At 43.9% G+C, this 23,620-nt stretch overlaps 1 non-coding gene across 1 annotated transcript; it reads left to right on the top strand.

Moving 5' to 3' along the window:
* The first annotated feature begins 21,588 nt into the window (after window positions 1–21,588).
* On the top strand, window positions 21,589–21,661 carry Trnak-cuu (transfer RNA lysine (anticodon CUU)). Its single transcript has one exon. It is a non-coding gene; the product is annotated as a tRNA-Lys (tRNA).
* The last annotated feature ends 1,959 nt before the right edge of the window (window positions 21,662–23,620 follow it).

Below are 23,620 nucleotides of genomic sequence, written 5' to 3'. Positions count from 1 at the left end.
ACCACACCCATTGCAAGAGAACCAACCGATTTACCTACGCTGGAGGAAGTGTGAAACATGAAAATGTTCACCCGGTACTGCAGAATGCCAGTTTTTTCGATAGGTATACAAATGGGCACTAGGCCAAGGCTATCCAAAACATTTGGCCTCTTATCCCTGTGATCAACAGAACCCGAGTTGTGACCCCACGAAAGATCACATTTTTGCGCGTGGCTTTTTGGATCACATTGGTAACGTGCACTGTCTCGCACGGACCGAGTTGTGGGGGTACTTCCAGAAGAACTTATACAGTAGCGGAAATCAGTATAAAGGCAGGGTTCCACGAAAGGAATAGTAGAATGTCTGAAGCAAACAAGTATCGAATTTACTACGAAAGTAGTGGATACATAGAAGACATAAACAATCATGACGGAATTACATAGTTTCTTTCATAAAACGATTAACAAAATGAGGCACTTGCATTTGCTGGATGGAAACGGGTAAAGGCACTCACAGTCCTCTTCAGTTACTACATTGTCAGTACTGTGTCCAACCTCTGTTCTTCTCAATTACCTCAAAAATTCTCTTCGGCACTGATTTTGTTAGTGTTTATAGTTTTTGCTGTGAAATTGTCGCCCACTCTTCTCGTATCGCACTTTTCAGCTCACATACGGTCTCAAATTGCCTTCCGTTGCAATAAACACGCCGTGCACGTATTCCCCAAAGGTTTTCTACGAAATTAAGATCCAGGCTACGTCAGCCCAGGACAAGACATCGATGTCTTTATCTTCAAACCACTTTTTGGTTGCAGCAGAAACATAAACAGATGCATTATCTTGTTGAAGCATTAGAATTTCGTCCCCTAGGTCCGCATACATTGTAATCAACTCTGTAGTGATGGTGATGGGGGTCGGTGGTGGTGGTGGTGGTGGTGGTAATTTCCTATGGGTCCAAACTGCTGAGATCATCGGTCCCTAGGTTTACACATTACTTAATCTAACTTAAACTAACTTACGCTAAGAACAACACGAGTTCTTTCTCGTGTTCAGCCAAGCAATGTGTGACTTTCTTTAGTGCAGAAGGCTGCCCTCGTCATGAAACTTTCACCATCAAAGTTTCTGCTCATTCTTCCCTGCAGATCTGTTCTCAGATCGTGCCAATAATATTGAAATCAATCCTACCTACCTAAATTAAACTTCCTCTCGTCACTGAAGATCATGTTATCCCATTCTGAAGTCCATGATACACGTTTTTCAGTAGATCCAATCTAGCGTGTTTATGTTTGGAAGTTAGAGCGGGTTTCTGCAGTCATTTCTTGAATGCAAGATGTTTGTCACGTGACAAAATTTTTCGTACACATCTAGCAGTTACTGACAACTGTAAATCAGCAACCAACTGCCGGCCGTGATGGCCAAGCGGTTAAAGGCGCTACAGTCTAGAACCGCGCGGCCGCTCCGGTCGCAGGTTCGAATCCTGCCTCGGGCATGGATGTGTGTGATGTCCTTAGGTTAGTTAGGTTTAAGTAGTTCTAAGTTCTAGGGGACTGATGACCTTAGAAGTTAAGTCCCATAGTGCTCAGAGCCATTTTTTGAGCAACGAACTAAGAAGAATAAAGGCTTGTGGCCCTTACTTTGTGCCGAAGTAACTCTTTCTATGTCTGAAATAATTTTCTTCTTTGCCCATATTTTCCGTTCTGTTCACATCATGCGCCCAGTCTAACAAAACTACCAATCAGTGTACTTGCACAGGCAGTTTGACAATCGGAGACTCTCATTTCGTATCTACCGATTTTTGCTTTCATGTCAACTGTCTTCCGCGTGGCGTTGTCACAATCGTGGGATATGTACACAACCCACACTGTCACTAATGTTTTATGTTTCCTATCTGCAGTAAAGGCATGAACGCACACAACTAAACTTCACAGAGTCGACTGCCTTTATACCGTGTTCCACCATCTACCACCTGAATCGTTGATGTCTCGTTGTATACTGTAATACTAACATCAAATACGACCTCATTTGACTGCATCTGTCAGCATACTGAAATTCATACTACTGCATAAACATTGTACACGACTATCCCTACTGTTAATGTAATTTTCCCGCAATTTCCCATCCTTTTATGCTGATTGCCACTACTAATTTTCTTTTTACATATATGTATCTGTAAACAAGTTACATGGTAATGAGAAAAGTACAATGGGTATCCAAAAAGTTTTAATCGTCACCTTAAAAGAAAGTTACGTAAATAATTGTTCGTTTGGAGAGTTACGTCTGCAGTCCCGGTAAACGCCGAAATCCCCAGGCTCCAGTAATGTAGCACGCCGGCAGAGATACTAAAACAAAATAGAGCAGCTCACCTCCACTTGCCAATGAGCTGCGCCATTTTCTTCCTGCTCCTCTAGCGTCGGTGGCATGTTGATTTCAGTGTTTACCATGACTGCCAACATGTACTTGGAAATAAATACAACATCGTCACGTCACTTTATTTTTTTTTTTTTTTTTTTTTTTTTTTTTTTTAGAAGTGATAAATAGAACTTTATGACTAATCCTGGTAATGTTCTGCTATTCATTCAACCACTAAAGTTTGTTCACGGTGTCGTGACTGAGTTTTTAGGGGGATTCGGGGAACGGAGAAAGCAAGTTCCTTCTACCAAAGCCCAAAGGGGAAAGGGGCGATGAGGCGCGAACAAGCTGCGCTCTCAGGCAATGCAGCTTCCTCACGCATTATGTCCTTACTGGTTCGGCGTATCACTCACTTCCTAATGACTTCAGATCGCCAATGTTGACACCGGCCGGATACCAAACAGTTGTGGTACGAAGTCGATCGACTTCTACCAGATTGGAGTTGATCTAAAACCAGGGAGCCTTCATACAGGACATTGTGAACGAACCATACTCACTGCACACATTGCACGTACGATACATACTGTGCTCTCGCTCTCTCTGCACACAATTTCAGCTGACGTCAGAACCATAATGATGCCCCTGACTTTGCACTACATGCCTCATGGTTTTCCAGTTGTCTCACAAATGTAGACGGTGATCTGAGAAAGACAAAATGAGGTCATAATTCTTGGACAAATTTTTCTGGTAAAAAGCACTATTCCATGAAACTATACTGGTCTTCAAAACTTAAGAACGAAAGTACCTTTCGCAAGACGCGTCACTGCAAAGTAACGTAGCTTGGTGAAACTTGGGCCATACAAGCAAAGGATGCTCAATACAGACAGGCACTAAATAGTTTTCCTTCCGTCAAGTGCCAGGTGGCGACATCTGTCTGCGCGCTGTTGAACTATTCAATTCATTGCTCATAACACGTAATTTTACTAAGTATAAACTTTTTACAATTACAATTTTTTAGTTTACATTATTTCTTATTACATTTTAATTCATGATAAATTCAAGTTATAAGGGCATTTTTGGATAAGCCACTACTTGACTCGCTTTTGAAAAGTATCCCATGTCAATATCTTAACTTTATTTGGTAACAAGTTATTAAAAGCAGCTCCTTTGGCACAGGAGCTTTTCGCTGTTAATCTTGTGTTAACCATATGAAAATCTTTCCTATGCCTATTTCATAGTTGTGAATACCCATGTTTCTTTTTGTGATCTTAGTGTCTGCTTTCACTAGCATTGTAGTTTCTAGTATACAAATAGCATAAACTGTGAGAATATTGTGTCTAATGAATAGGGATTTGTATAAAGTTCCTGGCTATGACCCTCAAGGCTCGCTTTTGCAGTATGAAAACTCTTTTCATATTAGTTTGGCATGTCTCACTTCACAGTACTATTCCATAAGGCAAGAAAGAATACACTAATCCATAATATGCAGTCTTTAGAGTTTCAGAATCAAGATATGGTGATAATCTTCTTAATACATATAGCGTGGGTGTTATTTTTTTACAGACATAATCAGAGTCCTGCTTCCATGAAAGTCGATCATCTACGCATAAACCCAAGAAGTTGCAATCTGCACAGGTTTTTGGTAGAATTTCATCAGTCACAGCATTTTGTCTCCAGAATGAGATTTTCACTCTGCAGCGGAGTGTGCACTGATATGAAACTTCCTGGCAGATTAAAACTGTGTGCCGGACCGAGACTCGAACTCGGGACCTTTGCCTTTCGTGGGCAAGTATTTTGTCTTTTTGGACCACTTGGTTTAAAATGAATAATATTAGTTTTTTCTATGTTTTCTTTTAGGTTCTCTCTTTCAAATTGAGCTCTTGCCTTTTCAATAAAGTTATGTATCTCTTCAACTAGGCTTGGCTCATTGTCTGCATAGCAGACACCAGATGTATCGTCTGCATACATAGTGATCAATTGCTTATTGTCAAGAGAACTTGGCAAATCATTTACATAGAATATGAGTAGGACTGGACCTAAAATAGAGCCCTGAGGAACACCAAAATGTATATTTCTTATACTTGACCTTCTCTTCTCCAGTATTTTTCCATTAGAGTACGTAATCTTTGTGCACTGTTGTCTACCTTTTAAATATGTTTCTAGCAATTGCATGAGTTTTCCAGTGACACCACTCTTCGCAATTTTTGATAAGAGCACGTCATGATGTACTCTATCAAAAGCCCTTGAGAGGTCCAGGAATACTCCTGCTGCTTGGGATTTTTTATTTATTTTTTTCAGGTACGTTATGGACAAATTGTACTGCTGCTGACGTGGTTCTTCGACATCTTCTGAAACCATGCTGGAAATCATTTAATATGTCAGCATTGTTGTAATGTTCCAAGATTTCTTTTTAATATTCTCTATCAGTTTCGTACTGCACTCGCTAGTCACCGCAAATTTCACAGCGAAAGCTATAGTTGAATGTTGACAACATGTGAGACTGAACATGTTTCATAATGGGCGCTAAACATCGTCATGGCTGGATGGCTGGTTTTCCAAGCAGCGTTATGCGATATAGTTGTCTGTTGTATTCAAGGAGGAAGTACAGAAATGTACTAGGAAACTCAGGAATACGGAAACGTACAAGTCGCTGAGGAATGAAATAAATAGGAAGTGCAGGGAAGCTAAGACGAAATGGCTGTGGGGAAAATGTGAAGACGTCGAAACAGAATTGATTGTCAGAAGGACAGACTCAGCATACAGGAAAGTCAAAACAACCTTCGGTGACGTTAAAAGCAAGGGTGATAACATTAAGAGTGATGGGAATTCCTCTGTTAAATGCAGACTACAGAGCAGATAGATGGAAAGAATACATTGAAAGCCTGTATGAGGGGGAAGATTTGTCTGATATGATAGCAGAAGAAACAGGAGTCGATTTAGAAGAGATAGGATATCCAGTATTAGAATCAGAATTTAAAAGAGCTTTGGAGTACTTAAGGTTAAATAAGGCAGAAGGGATAGATAACATTCCATCAGAATTTCTAAAATCATTGGGGGAAGAGGCAACAAAACGACTATTCACGTTGGTGTGTAGAATGTATGAGTCTGGTGACATACCATCTGACTTTCGGAAAAGCATCATCCACACAATACCGAAGATGGCAAGAGCTGACAAGTGCAAGAATTGTCGCACAGTCAGCTTAACAGCTCATGAATCCAAGTTGCTTACAAGAATAATATACAGAAGAATGGAAAAGAAAATTGAGGATGCGCTAGTTGAAGATCAGTTCGGCTTTAAGAAAGGTAAAGGCACGGGAGAGCAATTCTGTCGTTTCGGTTAATAATGGAAGCAAGACTAAAGAAACATAAAGACACGTTCATAGGATTCGTCCAGCTGGAAAAAGTGTTTGACAATGTAAAATGGTGCAAGATGTTAGAAATTCTGAAAAAAGTAGGCGTAAGCTATAGGGAAAGAAGGATTATATACAATCTGTATAACAACCAAGAGGGAATAATAAGAGTGGACGACCAAGAATGAAGTGCTTCTATTAAAAAGGGTGTTGGCAAGGATGTGGCCTTTCGCTGCTACTGTTCAGTCTGCACATCGAGGAAACAATGATGGAAATAAAAGAAAGGTTCAGGAGTGGAATTAAAATTGAAGGAGAAAAGATATCAAGTAAAGGCATGAGAGAGGTAATTCTGACGTTGCGGTTAATAATGGAAGCAAGACTAAAGAAACATAAAGACACGTTCTTAGGATTCGTCGACCTGGAAAAAGTGTTAGGCAATGTAAAATGGTACAAGATGTTAGAAATTCTGAAAAAAGTAGGGGTAAGCTATAGGGAGAGACGGATTGTGTACAATCTGTACAACAACCAATAGGGAATAATAAGAATGGACGACCAGGAATGACCTATTTTAACATGGAAGGCAAATTTCTGCTTTCACACAATTATACTGCTTCGACAATGCTGGAAGTACCCTCATATGGTGAGAGGTGGGAACACGTAAGGCACACAGGAAAATGAACGTAATCGTTTTGGTGCTCCAGATGTTATAGAGTGGGTAGGCACTATGTCGCGTGGGTGTACTGACCTCCACATCTTTGAACACGGTACACTCACTGATCAACACTATTGTGACACTGTACTCCTTTCCCATGTGCGTCTTTTCAGCGTTGTTTCGGCCCTGACTTCATTTTTATGGATGACAAAGGGTGATTGCATCGAACAGAGCAGGTGGAGGAGCCCTAGGAACGAGACGACATCCAGCAAATGAATTGGCCTGCCCGGCACCCCGACTTAAATCCCATCGATGCGATGAGGAGATATAATACGGCATATCCACATGCACCAACCACCATCCAGAAGTTTCCAGAATGAGTTTTTCACTCTGCAGCGGAGTGTGCGCTGATATGAAACTTCCTGGCAGATTAAAACTGTGTGCCGGACCGAGACTCGAACTCGGGACCTTTGCCTTTCGCGGGCAAGTGCTCTACCTTCTGAGCTATCCAAGAACGACTTACACCCCGTCCTTACAGCTTTACTTCCACCAGTACCTCGTCTCCTACTTTCCAAACTTCACAGAAGCTGTCCTGCAAACCTTGCAGAACTAGCACTCCTGGAAGAAAGGATATTGCGGAGACATGGGTTAGCCACAGCCTGGGGGATGTTTCCAGAACGAGATTTTCAGTCTGTAGCGGAGTGTGCGCTGATATGAAACTTCCTGGCAGATTAAAACTGTGTGCCGGACCGAGACTCGAACTCGGGACCTTTGCATTTCGCGTGCAAGTGCTCTACCATCTGAGCTACCCAAGCACTGCTCACGCCCCGTCCTCACAGCTCTCTCCGCTGCAGAGTGAAAATCTCATTCTAGAAACATCCCCCAGGCTGTGGCTAAGCCATGTCTCCGCAATATCTTTTCTTCCAGAAGTGCTAGTTCTGCAAGGTTCGCAGGAGTGCTTCTGTGAAGTTTGGAAAGTAGGAGACGAGATACTGGCAGAAGTAAAGCTGTGAGGACCGGGCGTGAGTCGTGCTTCGGTGGCTCAGATGGTAGAGCACTTGCCCGCGAAAGGCAAAAGTCCCGGGTTCGAGTCTCGGTCCGGAATACAGTTTTAATCTGCCAGGAAGTTTTTACCATCCAGAAGTTGTTAACCGCACTAGTGGAGGAATGGTACGCACTACTGCAAAACTCCACACCTACCTTGTGGCCAACATGGGCACACGTGGCTGATCATGCATCGCTCTCCGTAGTGATTACACACTCTGCTAATAACCAAGTCCCATCTTTTCCAGTGTCCAGGGGACCATCTTAAATCACCGTGACTTCAGTGTAATTATTGTCTTTGAATATAAGTTGTCATTTCTGTTCGTCTTATTGCGTTTTTCTGTCAGTTATCTTCTATACTACACTGTAGCAGCACTTTCTGTGTTTGGTCCAAGTTTCATCGAGCTAAGTTACTTGGCAGTGACACGTCATGCGAAAGTTACTTTCGTTCTTCAATTTTGCGCAACAGTGCATATTGCATAATAACAGAAATGATATATTTCTCATTTATTTTATTGTGTATGTTTTGTATTACATAAACAAGTCGTTGCTCCAGTGTACATCTTATTTTTTTAAAAAAAAGGTATGCTTTAGCCGCATTCTCAGTTATCTGAAGTTTAGTTACCTCTTTAATCTGATTAGTTAATTTATTGTCTAACTTGATTTCCTAACGGAGAATACTGTTGTCAGATTTTCGTTAAATTAGGTAAATGAAAGTTCAGACTATATCTTCTTCCATGATTATGGACAGAGCTGATAATGTACACTAGTTGTCATATAAATTGCAGAACCATACAGATGACATGCAAGAAGTTATCATGAAGTGCTTGGGTATGCAAATGACAAGCTATTGAGACTCCAGTTTATAGTTCCGCGATATTGCTGCTTGTGTTTGTCAGGACTCGTGACGGTCATACAAATATGGAATCAACGGGTTCATGAAGATCATATTTAGCGCCATGCAGGATCTCAACGCCCTCCGTGGCTAGCGCCCGAGAGGGTAACTATGCACTGAGGGGACAAAAGTCATGGGATAGCATCATGCACATATACAGATGGCGGTAGTATCACATACACATGCTAAGAAAGGGCAGTGCATCGACAGAGCTGTCATTCGTACTCAGGTAATTTATGTGGAAAGGTTTCCGACGCAATTGTGGCCACATGTCCAGACAATGCCATGACAATGAGCGAACACACTGAACAGCTCAGGTGGAGGAACTCCTGAAATGAGAGGGTATCGGCGAGTGGACTAGCCTGCACATTCTCCCAACTTAAATCGAGCACATGTGGGATGTGTTGGGTAGAGGTATTATATAGCATACCCACATGCACCAACAGTCGTTATCCACGATGGTGGAATGGAATGCCCTACCACAGGAAGCCCTCAGCAACCTTGTGGCCATTTCAGAGCGTGCACTGCCTCCCATCGTGATCACACACCCTATTACAAACCATGTAACGCCTTCTGCAATGCCCAGGGGACCATCATAAATCGCAATGACTTCAGTGTAATTATTGTCTTTGAATAAAAGGAAAATTTCTGTTCACCTCATTACGTATTCTTTCAGTCGCCTCCTGTACTATACTGTAGCAGTTCTTTCTACTAGGAGTGTTATATAAATACTAGCACTAAAGCTCGTACAACAATTTATTGTAAAACATTACTCATGCAGACTTTTGTGCCCCTGAAAATACTTCTCCACCAATCCAGATCACTTGTCCCATCTTCTTTGCATTCCTGGAAGATATGCAGGAAGCTATTTATTGAAATCCTCTTCAGGATCGCCTCTAAAACTTTCGTTGCCTTGATCTCATTGCTGAATGGATGTTCCTTAAGTTCCTTTTTTGTGGTCGAGTTGAGAAAAAAGTCACATGGAACCGGGTCAGGACTATAAGACATAAAGATGCGTTTTTGTGCCAGGAGCTCGATAACAGCAGTAACAACAAGTGGCCTGGCATTTTCGTGATAAAACTTCTGTTGTCCAGTGAGGTTCCTTTGCGTTTTGGGGATGTGATCCTTTACCAATTGCTTTAGGACGTTCTTATAATAATCTGCAGTGACTAGTATGCCATGGAACTGTGAGTAGTACTTGGAGCTAGACCCATGGGACATTCTGTTTCGGAAATCGTTGGGGAATTCAATTATTCTGGACCCCATAGCGTCAAGAAGTGATCTCTATACTACCTGGATGTTGAACTTCAGCTGTCTGATCGTGCAAGCCATAGATGCTCATATTTCATTTCTTGCCAAACTACAACATGGCTGCTTAGATGTGTCACTAGAACACGAGAAGAAAATACTTTTCGATTCCGCCCCACATGAGCCTATTACATCACATGTTGACGTAAAGTTCAAGACAAGAAATAAGTCTCCATTTCTTAGTCACGTACTGCCCGATGCAAATTTGTTTGCCAAACTACAACATGGCGGACGATGCAGAGCACACGAATTTGCGGACACGCTGAAGTTCTATACTCAGAGACCAGACTTCTACATCCAGGTTGTATAGAGATCATTGGCGTCAAGAGTGTGCTGAGAACTTCACATTGGCATTACCTCTCACCACGGACAATGCAATGGCTGACAGCCTTCACTTAGTGACCGAGAGCAGTGGCGTTTGCATAAACGTGCCAGTACTAACAGACAAGCAACACTGAGGGAAATAATCGCAGAAATCAGTGTGGGACGTACGAGGAACGCATCTGTTAGGTCAGTGTGGTGAATTTTTGCGTTAATGGGCTATGGCAGCAGACGACAGAGACGAGTGTCTTTGCTAACAGCACGGCATTGCCTGCAGCACCTCTCCTGGGCTCGTGGCCATATCGGATGGGACATCGACAACTGGAAACCGTGGTTACGGTTAGACGATTTCTGATTTCAGTTGGTAATAATAGCTGATGGTGGGATTCGAGGGTGGTGCAGACCCCAGGAAGCCATGGACCCGAGTTGTCAACAAGGCAGTGTGGAAGCTGGTGGTGACTCCATAATGGTTTGGTTTGGTTTGTGGAGGTTGAAGGGACCAGACTACAAAGGCCATCGGTCCACTCTGTAATGGTGTGGGCTATGTTTACATGGAAGCGACTGGATCCTCTGGATGTTCGGCCATTTGGATACCATTTGCAGCCATTCGTGGACGACATGTTCCCAAACAGCGATAGTATTTTTATGGATGCTGATGTGCCATGTCGCACGGCCACAGTTGTATGCGACTGGTCTAAAGAACATTCGTGATAATTCGAGCCTATGATTTGGCCATCTAACTGCCTGACAGGAATGCCATCGAACATTTATGGGACATAATAGAGTGGTCAGTTAGTGCACAAAGTCCTGCATCGGCAGTAATTTCGCAATTATGGACGGCTGTAGAGGGAGCATAGCTCAATATTTCTGCAGGGGACTTCCAACGAGTTTATGTGTACATGCTATGTCTAGTTGTCGCAATACACCAGGCAAAAGGGGATCCCACATGATATGACTTTCGTCACCTCAGTGGATTGTTCGCTCGGACGCGCAGGATTGCAAGCCCTGTCAGGTAGCTCGGGACAAAAAAAAAAGGTTCAAAATGATTCTGAGCACTATGGGACTTAACATCTGAGGTCATCAGTCCCCTAGAACTAAGAACTACTTAAACCTAACTAACTTAAGGACATCACACACATCCATGCCCGAGACAGGATTCGAACCTGCGACCGTAGCGGTGGCGCGGTTCCAGACTGAAGCGCCTAGAACCGCTCGGCCCCTAGCTCGGGACAGGACTTGCTTGAAGCAATATAAGTATCCACACAGACCATGATGCGACATTTGGAGCAGTACACACTGTCAACAGCTCAGAGACCTCAGCGGCACTACTCGCAACCACTAGCCACCCACTAAAATATTGATTAACCCTGGCATAGAGTTGGAGGAGCATGGAATGACTTACCCAGATATGTCATCCAAGATCATCCCAACTCGATCCCGGTCTGGGCTAGAACCATTGTAACTGGTAAAGGTAACAGCTCTGTGCACCCCTAATCACCTCCCAATTTCTTTATGTATTCGTGGTACTATTCTGCACACACACAATAAATAAAATTTCCTTTTTTACTATTCCTTTCTGGCGTTGCGGTTTTAATGATCGCCAATGTAATTAGTAATAATTTGGAAATGCAGTGTTTCTCGGACAATTTCATTGATGAAATTGCCTCGGGTTATCAGTTGCATCGTGGCGTCGTGTTGTTGCAACGATATGACGAGTTTCTTAACCCATTTCCTACTGAAGATGACAAGTAGGAAACTTGTCGAAACGCAGTGACAACAGAACACCATGTCCTGTCTGATAACCCGAGACGAATTCGTCAACTAATAATTTTTGTCATTGTTCATAGTGTACCGTTTTAGGTACTCAGAGGGAGCATTTAGAATCTACTACCGTTCAAATAGATTTTTTCTACAATAAGCCTGATTATAATTATTATTTTAGCTGCTACTCGCAAGATACTTTTTGTAGTTTGATAAATATGTCGCGGTCTTCTGTGCATCAGATCTGCAAAAAGCGATTACATCCTAAAGGCTGAATACACCTGAGAACGGCACACAACTCCAGAGTTATTCCTGTTATACGTTTACGCAAGAATCGACGATATGACGTGTTTTTAGGTCATGCAGGGTGGTCAGAAACAGTCTGACAAGCTCGTAAAGGTGTTGGAGTGTAGTTTGTGCTGGGAGATAATTGTTAAGAAAAAAATTTGATACGCTGCGCTGTTTCAGAGTTAATTAGCACTGAAGTTAGCCATTCAGGCGGTTGGCGCACAAAGTCAAGTGGTCCGCCAGATACAGTTAGCGTCAGTCGTTGTCATAGTGTCGACGATAGCCCACGAGACCGCTCAGCCTGTGGCTCGGATTCGATTCTAACTGCCGCATGTCCAATTTTTGTATCGCTGTCTTATTCGGTTTTAGGAAATCAAACAAACAGTACGTTTGGCGTCACTGTCCCTGATCGGTCGCTTGAATTTGCTTGCGAAATGGTCTGACTGAGTAATTTCAACGTTAATTCACTCGGAAACGCTACAGCATATCACATTTTTGTCTTCATTATTTCTCAGCTCAACCTATCCTGCAACATCCTTATAAGCTTTTGAGACTGTTTCTGGCGGTATTCCATATTATGGCGCTTGCCTTGAGTGAGGCCCAGTTTTAGCAAGACAGCCTTAAATCCATCCCCAATAACCCTTCAAAAATGCAGCCCTAAAATCTTAAGATCTAGTGCGTTTTCCCTCTCCGTACGGCAGCTTTCGCTTTTAGACTGACAGAAATGAACACCTTGGCCGAAAAATTCCGAACTGATACTCCACTGTTCCCGTATCTGCGCCATATGTTGATCAAAATTTCATCCTCGAGCAAGCTTTTTTACTCTACAGTAAAAATGAGATTCCAAGAGATGAAGAATGACATGAGTACATGATGGCTATTGGGTCTGCTTAACATTACTGGAACTTTTAGGTGGAGACCGAAACACAGCATGTCCAGAAGACGTGCATATGCAGCTTATCGCTATTCTCAGACTTTGAGAAACATAGAATCATTGGCGCGAAGGATATGGAAGCACCATACAGACAAATCGCTCAGACAGTTGGCAGTATTACTGTGACTGCAGAACGAGGGGCGAAAAGTTGGGCTCAGGGTAACAGTGTGACAAAAAGAGTATGCATGGGCGCTTCCAGAAGGACCACATCACGAGAAGATCGTAGCATGGTTCGAGTGATTCGACGAATAAGCGGATCACATTAGTCGAAAATTTGGGTGGTCATTACACAAATCGTCACCAACAGACTTCCGGAAGTGGGTCTGCGATCTTGAGTTGTCATATGTCACTTACCGCTCACACTAAGCCGTACACAACATAGACCTGGATGGTACAGAGCCAACTGGGACGCTGAGTGGCATTCTGTTCTGTTCAGCGGTGAGTATCACTTCAGTTTGTGGTAGGGGAGAGTGCTGTACATTTGTACACTTTTCAGACTTTCGTAATAGAAGATCAATATATTTTCTTATTCCATTTTTAAATGATATGGTTCACTTTTTGTGTGCTGTTTCCCTGGAATTACAAAAATTACTCCAGAAAATTAAAGTTTTTCCAAACGCGAAAACATGTTACAAAGCACAACACTATCATGTACAAGGAACAAATATTCTATTTAAATTTAAAATCTCTGCAGAGGAGAAAATCTTGTCAATACGTATTTGTATTGTGTGTGTATTGAACTGGGGACATAGAAACGACGAAGAGGCTTCGTCTCGCTGTAGCCCCCCCCCCCCCCCCCCACAACAGGCCACAGCAGTCCACCCACCCCACCGACGCCCCACGCCGAACCCAGGGTTATTGTGCGGTTCGGCCCCCAGTGCACCCCCCCCCCCCTCCCTCCCCCGGGAACATCTCATACCAGACGAGTAACCGCAAATGTTTGCGTGGTAGAATAAATTGGTGTACACATACGTGGGGACAGTGTTTGCGCAGCAATCGCCGACATAGTGTAACTGAGGCGGAACAAGAGGAACCAGCCCGCATTTGCCGAGGTAGATGAAAAACTGCCTTCAGGGGACCGCACCGTGGTTCAGGTCGAAAAAAATCGATTTTCGGTTGTCATCATATTTCGATAGATTAAGGTTTTATTTAAGTACTCTGAAAAGGTTTTTGCTGAAAAAAAATTTTTTTCGAGCATTTTCCTATCATGTGTGTTTATGTGCCACGCCCATTTTTCTGTCTCTCACTTTTCTGCATCTATTTTAGATCTTTATACCCCCTACATTCCACGTTAGGAAATTTTTATTTTTTTTGTTACTCCCTAGTGTGTTGGCTATCCTTTTTCTTTTGTTTTTTTTTTTCTTTTTCTTTTTCCTTATTATTTTGTTTCTGCTGTTTGTAAACAACACGCTTCCAAACACGCGGTTAGTTTTATTCAAGTGTGATTGCGAGTAGTTGTTATAGAAAACTTGCTGGTATACTATGGGCAGGCTATTAGGAGAATTAAAGAAAATCTGGAGGCAATGAAGAGAGATGTTTGGGCCATATTCTTCCATAAGTCGTATACTGATGATGAGCCTTGTCATGGATTGTGTGCATCAGGAGAAAATTCGTGGTGCAAATACAATAGGGCTCACGCAACTGGAGAATCTTATTCTCACCAGCATTCTCTTCCTGCTGCTGTTATTACAGCAATTAAACCTATTTTCAGAGACTTGGCTCATCCTGATCTTCTAAGGAAATGTCTGCATGGGCAGACACAGAACCCAAATGAATTTTTCAACAGCATAATTGGGAACCGCCTTCCTAAAATTGTATTTGTAGGCATTCATACAATGAAACTAGGAGTTCATGATGCCGTTATTACATGCAGCTGTGGTAATATTGGAAAGTGTTGTGTACTGAAAAAGCTGGGAGTTAATCCTGGTGAAAATATTATCACTGGGCTGCAACATTGCGATAAAATGAGAATAGCCGATGCAGACAGGTCTGCATCTAATACGGCCAAGAAAGCAAGACAAACATCCAGGAAGGTGAAAAAGAACCTGGAAGACCTGCTAGAGGCCAAGGAAGGGCCATCATACGCAGCATGACAGTTTTAATTAATTGTAAGTAACAAATTTCAAAAGTTGTTTCTTTAAAGTCAATTTCCCGCAAACTAAAATTTTCAGTGCATATGTCCCATTATATCAGAAACTATTATAGATAAATGAATGAAATTTTCAGAGACTCTGCATAATATAAAAAGCCACCTCTGGTACTACATTCATTAATATTGCCCCAATTAGGAAGTTCACAAAAAATATTTTCTGCAGAAAAAACTTAATATTTTTGTTAATAAATTTAAAAAAGAATTTCTTAAAAACTATAAAATGGATAAAGTAGATTTTAGTACAGTTGACTATATTAGCATCATGTAACATACAGTAAAAATATTAAGGTCCTGCAGCAAATTGTTTTTTCAGAAATGGGTCAAATACTTGCCTAAATTAACATGGGTTAGATAGGCAGGGTGTGGTCCCCTTAAAAACCATCCACAGGCTGGCCGGCGCACCGGATCTCGACACAAATCCGCCAGGCGAATTCGTGCTGGGGACCGGCACGCCTTCCCGCTCAGGAAGAAGCAGCGCGGCTAGCCAGGCGAGCAGTACGTATTTAATCGCCTATCTTTTTCATTACTGCTCTACTAATGCTAATGATCGGTGACACCAAATAAAGCACAAACAGTGTCAAAATCCAGTTACAAATTAAATGCGTTTTGAAACAGAAACTGTTGGAAAATAACAAATTTTCATTTTCATGACAGGTAAAATTGTTAAGGCATTAGACAAAGTCGTTTCAATTTATATTCAACTGGGGCTCCTCTGTAGTATATGTTTTTAAGGGCATTGCATAGTTATAATTCCTAGTACGCTACTAAGTTTGTTTGCTTTTATTATAAAATAGGCCAATTTCGGTTGAACTGCCACGTCAGGTTATGTCTGATGGTTTTGACATCCGTGCGATATTGATGGTACTGTCGCTGTCTGTTGACTTGATAGTTCAAATGGTTCAAATGGCTCTGAGCACTATGGGACTTTTTAACATCTGAGGTCATCAGTCCCCTAGAACGTAGAACTACTTAAACCTAACTAACCTAAGGACTTCACACACATCCATGCCCGAGGCAGGATTCGAACCTGCGACCGTAGCGGTGGCGCGATTCCAGACTGAAACGCCTAGAACCGCACAGCCACTTGATAGTTACGTTGGTGTTATTGTAGTACTGATGGTTTGTTATCATCTTATCTGACTTACTGCTGTTTGTAGTTGTCAGACTAAGTTCTTTATATCGGTATTTTGTTGTTTGACAGCTGCTTCGAGCTCAGCAGCGTTTTTGTATCCGTTACGAAACTATAGGAGGTTGAGCAGCCAGAGGTAGTTCATTGTAACGTATTTCATGGTATTTATGAGGTTTCCCTACAAAAATAAAAATAGTAGAAAGAAAGAAAGGGAGACATGGCCTGTAAAATTATAGGGAGTTGTGCAACAATGCAACAATACCACCCACCGCCACTGGTCCTGAAGACGCACCATGAAGCGATTTATGTGGTGTAATGTATGTTGACTCCAAAGTAAGCAGCTCAAGTTTATAGATGATTACAAGCCACACTGGTATGGAATGCCACTCCTAAAGATTATTTGAAAAAAAATTTGAGATTCGATGCACTAAGAGACAAGTATTATACGAAAAGTGTCCGGTCATATTGCCGTAGAGAATAAGATACCGAAGATTCGAAGTAGGAAAACAAAGAAGAATAAGCAGGAAATTTACGAAAAGTGTACACGAAACCTGTGGAAGAATATTCAGGATATTCATGCTACGGTGACCTGCAGCACCACTGCGGAGCCCGACATCTGAAGAAAAGAAATGGTGGGGTGTAAGTAGCTGATCAACAAACTACTTGAAACAGAAATAAAGGCACTGGTGATGCCAAAAACACAAAAGGGAAGACACAGCCTCCATTCTACACTCCTGGAAATTGAAATAAGAACACCGTGAATTCATTGTCCCCGGAAGGGGAAACTTTATTGACACATTACTGGGGTCAGATACATCACATGATCACACTGACAGAACCACAGGCACATAGACACAGGCAACAGAGCATGCACAATGTCGGCACTAGTACAGTGTATATCCACCTTTCGCAGCAATGCAGGCTGCTATTCTCCCATAGACACGATCGTAGAGATGCTGGATGTAATCCTGTGGAACGGCTTGCCATGCCATTTCCACCTGGCGCCTCAGTTGGACCAGCGTTCGTGCTGGACGTGCAGACCGCGTGAGACGACGCTTCATCCAGTCCTAAACATGCTCAATGGGGGACAGATCCGGAGATCTTGCTGGCCAGGGTAGTTGACTTACACCTTATAGAGCACGTTGGGTGGCACGGGATACATGCGGACGTGCATTGTCCTGTTGGAACAGCAAGTTCCCTTGCCGGTCTAGGAATGGTAGAACGATGGGTTCGATGACGGTTTGGATGTACCGTGCACTATTCAGTGTCCCCTCGACGATGACCAGTGGTGTACGGCCAGTGTAGGAGATCGCTCCCCACACCATGATGCCGGGTGTTGGCCCTGTGTGCCTCGGTCGTATGCATTCCTGATTGTGGCGCTCACCTGCACGGCGCCAAACACGCATACGACCATCATTGGCACCAAGGCAGAAGCGACTCTCATCGCTGAAGACGACACGTCTCCATCCGTCCCTCCATTCACGCCTGTCGCGACACCACTGGAGGCGGGCTGCACGATGTTGGGGCGTGAGCGGAAGACGGCCTAACGGTGTGCGGGACCGTAGCCCAGCTTCATGGAGACGGTTGCGAATGGTCCTCGCCGATACCCCAGGAGCAACAGTGTCCCTAATTCGGTGGGAAGTGGCGGTGCGGTCCCCTACGGCACTGCCTAGGATCCTACGGTCTTGGCGTGCATCCGTGCGTCGCTGCGGTCCGGTCCCAGGTCGACGGGCACGTGCACCTTCCGCCGACCACTGGCGACAACATCGACGTACTGTGGAGACCTCACGCCCGACGTGTTGAGCAATTCGGCGGTACGTCCACCCGGCCTCCCGCATGCCCACTATACGCCCTCGCTCAAAGTCCGTCAACTGCACATACGGTCCACGCTGTCGCGGATGCTACCAGTGTTAAAGACTGCGATGGAGCTCCGTATGCCACGGCAAACTGGCTGACACTGACGGCGGCGGTGCACAAATGCTGCGCAGCTAGCGCCATTCGACGGCCAACACCGCGGTTCCTGGTGTGTCCGCTGTGCCGTGCGTGTTATCATTGTTTGTACAGCCCTCTCGCAGTGTCCGGAGCAAGTATGGTGGGTCTGACACACCGGTGTCAATGTGTTCTTTTTTCCATTTCCAGGAGTGTAGTTGTTTTTGGCATCAATAATATTCCCAGATTTGTCGAGTCCGTGGATATTAACCTACATAACCTTTCATGATTAAATTTGTGTAAACAACTGAAAGTTATTTAACTTTGATGATGATGATGATGATGTTTGGTTTGTGGGGCGCTCAACTGCGTGGTTATCAGCGCCCGTACAATTACCCAATCTTTGCTCAGTCCAATTTCGCCACTTTCCTGGATGATGATGAAATGATGAGAACAACACAAACACCCAGTCATCTCGAGGCAGGTGAAAATCCCTGACCCCGCCGGGAATCGAACCCGGGACCCCGTGCTCGGGAAGCGAGAACGCTACCGCGAGACCACGAGCGGCGGACTATTTAACTTTCACATAACGATAAGAACCTCCCTTAAGTATTCCTCAGTGTCAGGAATAGTCACTGAAATGCTTTGCTTCGAAATCCGAAACAAATAGTTCAAACTGGTACAGAAGCCACCAGTTACTAACTAAGGAAATGTTATTTCTAGCCTTATAGCTGCAGTTTTTCAAGCATAAAATCTAAAATTTCCCGGTGATCTTCTGAAATTTGAAAACAAAACGTTGTCCTCAGTTTGTATTTCTCGTACCTCTGTTATTTCGATACTTCTTTACCTACAGCCATTTGGCGTTTTCTAGTTACGTCGCCTTTTCACCACAATACACGCAACACAAGCTCCCATGCAAAGAATGGAATACATAACAGGCTGCTTGCGCAATGAGGCAACGTGTGGACACGAAATTTGAAACAATACGTTGTCCTCAATTCGCATTTCTCGTACCTCTGTTATTTCAATCCTTCTTTACCTGCAGTCTTTTGGCGTTTTTTAGTTATGTCGCCTTTTCGTCACTGTACCACAGCACAAGCTCCCATGCAAAGAATGGAATCCATAGCAGGCTGCTCGCGCAATGAGGCAACGTGTGGACATGAGAACGTCCATGCGTACATGCGTTATTCCCACAAATTTTTGTGCATGCCCTTTTATTCCCGAGCATCTGCGATTGTGCACGAGGGAAGGGGCATTGTGTAGACGTACCTTAATAGAACAGTTCATGATGAAAGGCGTGGGGAAGCAAGTGCGTTTGTTAGCTAGTGATAGATGCAAGTTGGAACACAGACAAACAATTCGATGCCTAATGTTTGTGAAAGTGTATTTGTTAGTGTATATAGAAAGTTATATACACGAACGACTTCCTCGACATGTGCAGAGCACCTGCCACGCAGTGAACACCAGAGGGAATGTGACTACTCCCAAGCTCCCTTTATTCTTCACTGCCAAGCCAACTGCGCGAATTACTGTCTGTTCGCACCAGCATTACTTCTGCACAGCAGCCCACTAAAATTTTTGATAATTTAAATTCACGTAATTTATTACTAAGATGGTTCAGAAACTTGTAAATGTACCATATGGAACCTTCACGATTCTCTGAGGAATGCCCACGATTTTCAATCAGGCCCACAATGATGGAATGTTACCTTTCGGCCAAGCGTATTTTCACCCATTTTGTGTGATTTTTCTTTGGAGAAATATTTGAATACATAGGGTACAAACTGCCGACGGATGCCACAGTTTTCTTCCTACCATTGTCCATACTGATTTCCTCTCGACGGTATGAAAGAGTTTTAAAATCCAAAAATGTACTACAATGAAATAATGTGTAAAAACGCCGCACCGTACAATGTACTTTCGGCAAGACATAGCCTCAATTAAACGAACTCGCATGCCGGACCGTACCGCAAAATTATTAAACTTTCTACTTGCGGCGAAACAGTTGTGCGCACTGAATACTGTGGCTTTTAAGGGTGTTTGCGCACCGCCGTTAATTACCTATTCCCTTTGAGTATACGAGGTGCGAACAAAAAGTAACGGGAATTTTTGTAATTTCGTTGAATTTATAATCTGATTTTCAAAATTTGTTTTTTTTATCTTGTTGGCACACTCGTTCCTGACGCATGTTTGCATTTTCAGCGGTTTTGAATCTTTTGTTTATAGTTCAAATGGTTCAAATGGCTCTAAGCACTATGAAACTTAACTTCTGAGGTCATCAGTCCCCTAGACTTAGAACTACGTAAACCTAACTAACCTAAGGGCATCACACACATCCATGCCCGAGGCAGGATTCGAACCTGCGACCGTAGCAGCAGCGCGGTTCCGTACTGAAGCGCCTATAACCGCTCGGTCACAGAGGCCGGCTAGTTTATTGTTGACAGTCGAAAAAGTTATATTTTCGAGTGCTCGGTGAATTTTTACTTTCGAAAAAGATGGATCAAAGAATTTGCATTAAATTTTGCCTGAAAAATGGAATGAAGCGCAGTACCGCATTCGAAACGTTGACTGTGGCTTTTGGCGAATGTACTATGAGTAAGACAAGGGTTTATGAGTGGTATAAACGTTTCAAAGAGGTTCGAGAGGGCGTTGAAGACGACGTCCACCCTAGCACATCAATTAATGATGACAGTATGGAAGAAGTGAAGAAAAAGGTTCTGGAAATTCGCCGAATCACCATCAATGAGATTGCTAATAACCTCGGAATATCCTTTGGCTCACGCCAAACAATTTTTAGGATGTTTTCGACGTGAAACGTGTAGCGGCAAAGTTTGTTCCGAAATTCTTGAATTTCGACCAAAAATGGCGCCGCGTAGACATCGCTCAGCAATTGCTGAATAAAGTCGACAACGATGTAGAACTTCGAGAGAAGGTTATAACAAGTGCCGAAACATGGGTTATACAGGTATGATGTCGAAACCAAGGCCCATACGAGCCAAGATCTTAAAAAAAAAAAAAAAAAAAAAAAGAACACCACCACAAGTTCGGTCACATGTGAAAGTTGTTCTCATTGTTTTCTTCTGATGTAATTGGATAGGGCTTCATGAGTTCCTGCCTTATGGTCGTACGGTGAATAAGGAATAATACCTGGAAGTTATGCGGCGTCTGCTTGCAGGAATCCGAAGAAAACAACCTGAACTGTGGCAAAGCCACTCGTGGAAACTGCATCACGATAATGCTCCCACTCACACCTCAATGTTTGTTCGTGACTTTTTTGCAAAAGAAAAAAAACCGTTTCGTTGCCTCAGCCGCCGTATTCGTCGAACATGGCCTCCTGCGACTTCTTTCTATTCCCGAGACTGAAGAGGACCATGAAAGGACGTTGTTTCGCCACCAATAAAAGATAAAAACAGAATCGCTGAAGGAGCTGAACACCATAACGAAAAATGAGTTCCAGAAGTGCTACAAAAATTAGCAAAAGTCGTCCCTGTTCAGGCGCCAGCCCGACTAGCTCAGTCGGTAGAGTATGAGACTCTTAATCTCAGGGTCAAGGGTTCGAGCCCCACGTTGGGAACCACCACTTTAGCCACAATGTAAAAGAATTAGGTCCTGCGACTCTGCAATGCCATTCGTAAACAGCTACACTGTGCGCCAAAATGGCCAATAGATGTGCTGTCTAGTGGCGCCCGAACAGGGACCCTGAGGTTAAGAGCCTCATGCTCTACCGACTGAGCTAGCCGGGCTGGACCCACGACGGGCCCACCAACACTTTAGCCGAAGTGTAAATGAATTAGGTGCTGCGACTCCAATATGCCGTTTCTTTTTATGTTGTACTAAATGATGGAATTTTATTTTTGTGTGCGGCGCTAAATACAAAGCCCGTGATTCTAGTGATGTGCAATAGTCTAGTCGAGGTCAGTGACCTCCTCGTTGCTAGCATTACTAAACACATATGAGAGGAACACACACTAGGGAAACAGAGATAAAGAACAGAATAATTAACAAACAAAAGGTATCAAAACCAAGGAGGTACTCAAGGTACCCTCCGCCACACACCGTCAGGTGGCTTGCGGAATATGGATGTAGATGTAGATGTAGAAGGAATAAATGATCTGCAATTCCCGCGAATAAACCTAGCGCCTCTGTCAGCGCGTGTTGGGCGTGGCCGGCACTTGGATGGCTGATCATCCGGGCCACCGTGCACTGTTGCCACTTTACGGGGTGCACTCAGCCTCGTGATGCCAATTGAGGAGCTACTCGACCGAATAGTAGCGGTAGGGGTCAAAGAAAACCATCATAACGACCAGGAGAGCGGTGTGCTAACCACACGCCACTCCTATCCGCATTCTCACCTGAGGATGACACGGCGGTCGGATGGTCGCGATGGGCCGCTTGTGGCCTGAAGACGGAGTGCTGCTGCTGCTGCTCTGGCAGCGCTCATGGAACTACTGACGCATGCACGAAAATCTGACACTCGCGCACTAAAACACACACACACACCAACACACACACAGCTGGCGGCTGCGGGTCGCTACATCAGCGCTGTTGCAGCGTCGGTGGAGATGGCAGCCGGCCAAGATACAGGAGACTACCTCAGCAAGATCGCGTCCCACTCGCCTGCGCCGTCGCCTGATGGACGGAAGGACGTGTGCTGGTCACCGCCCAACAACATAGTGCCTATTCATCAGCGATCGACACACCGGCTGTAAGTACTCGATTGATACTGGCTCCAACTTATGCATTTACCCACGATGTTACCACAGTGCCAGCCGAGCACGCCGTTCTGCCTGGCGGCTGCGAATAACTCGCCTATTGCAACGAACGGCTTGCACAGAATAGAGCAGAATAGAGCTGGATCTTGGCTTTCGCCATGCATTCCTTTGGAATTTCACGGTGGCGGATGTAGCAGAGCCAATAACAGGAGCGGATTTCTTGGCGTAAATTTACCAGATACGACCGACACCTGCCTCGTAGACCAGACCACCGGGCTGATGGCCGCAGGTTTCTGGCGCCAGACGTCCACCCAATCTGCCCATCTAATTACCGCCGCTGATGATGAGTACCCTGTGCTATTGAAGGACTTTCCAGCTTTAACATAGCCAGTGGGTATACCGAAGGATGTCAGGCACAACACTGTGCACTATATAAAGACAACCGAGGTGATATGTCTGCGTAAGCAGAAGAAACTGACGATCAAAGTCCAAAAACAACTTATTGGACTGTCCAATTAACCTAAACAAATTCTCCAAGTATCACACCAACACAAAACAGTGATCCGTCTTCGAATCACAACTACGTACAAGAATAATATAGAAAACAACTGAAATAATTTCCTGCTCGTCTCCGCCAGGGACTTCTCCGATATACCGAGCCTAATCCAGAGATCGGCGAGAAGATCCGAGCCGGGCTGCCGGGGCGGCAGCTGTCCACATCTGCTGGCGGTCGATGAATTGCCGATGTGCGGCCTAGCGCCGGCCTTTATAGCGCTTCGGCGGATGAGTACCTCAGAACTATTTTCCATCACGTGGTTTGA

The sequence above is a fragment of the Schistocerca cancellata genome, chromosome 7, assembly GCF_023864275.1.
Source record: "Schistocerca cancellata isolate TAMUIC-IGC-003103 chromosome 7, iqSchCanc2.1, whole genome shotgun sequence".
Classification (NCBI taxonomy): Eukaryota; Metazoa; Arthropoda; class Insecta; order Orthoptera; family Acrididae; genus Schistocerca; species Schistocerca cancellata.
Note: the sequence above shows the minus strand (reverse complement) of the source record. Positions and strands in the feature narration are given on the sequence as shown.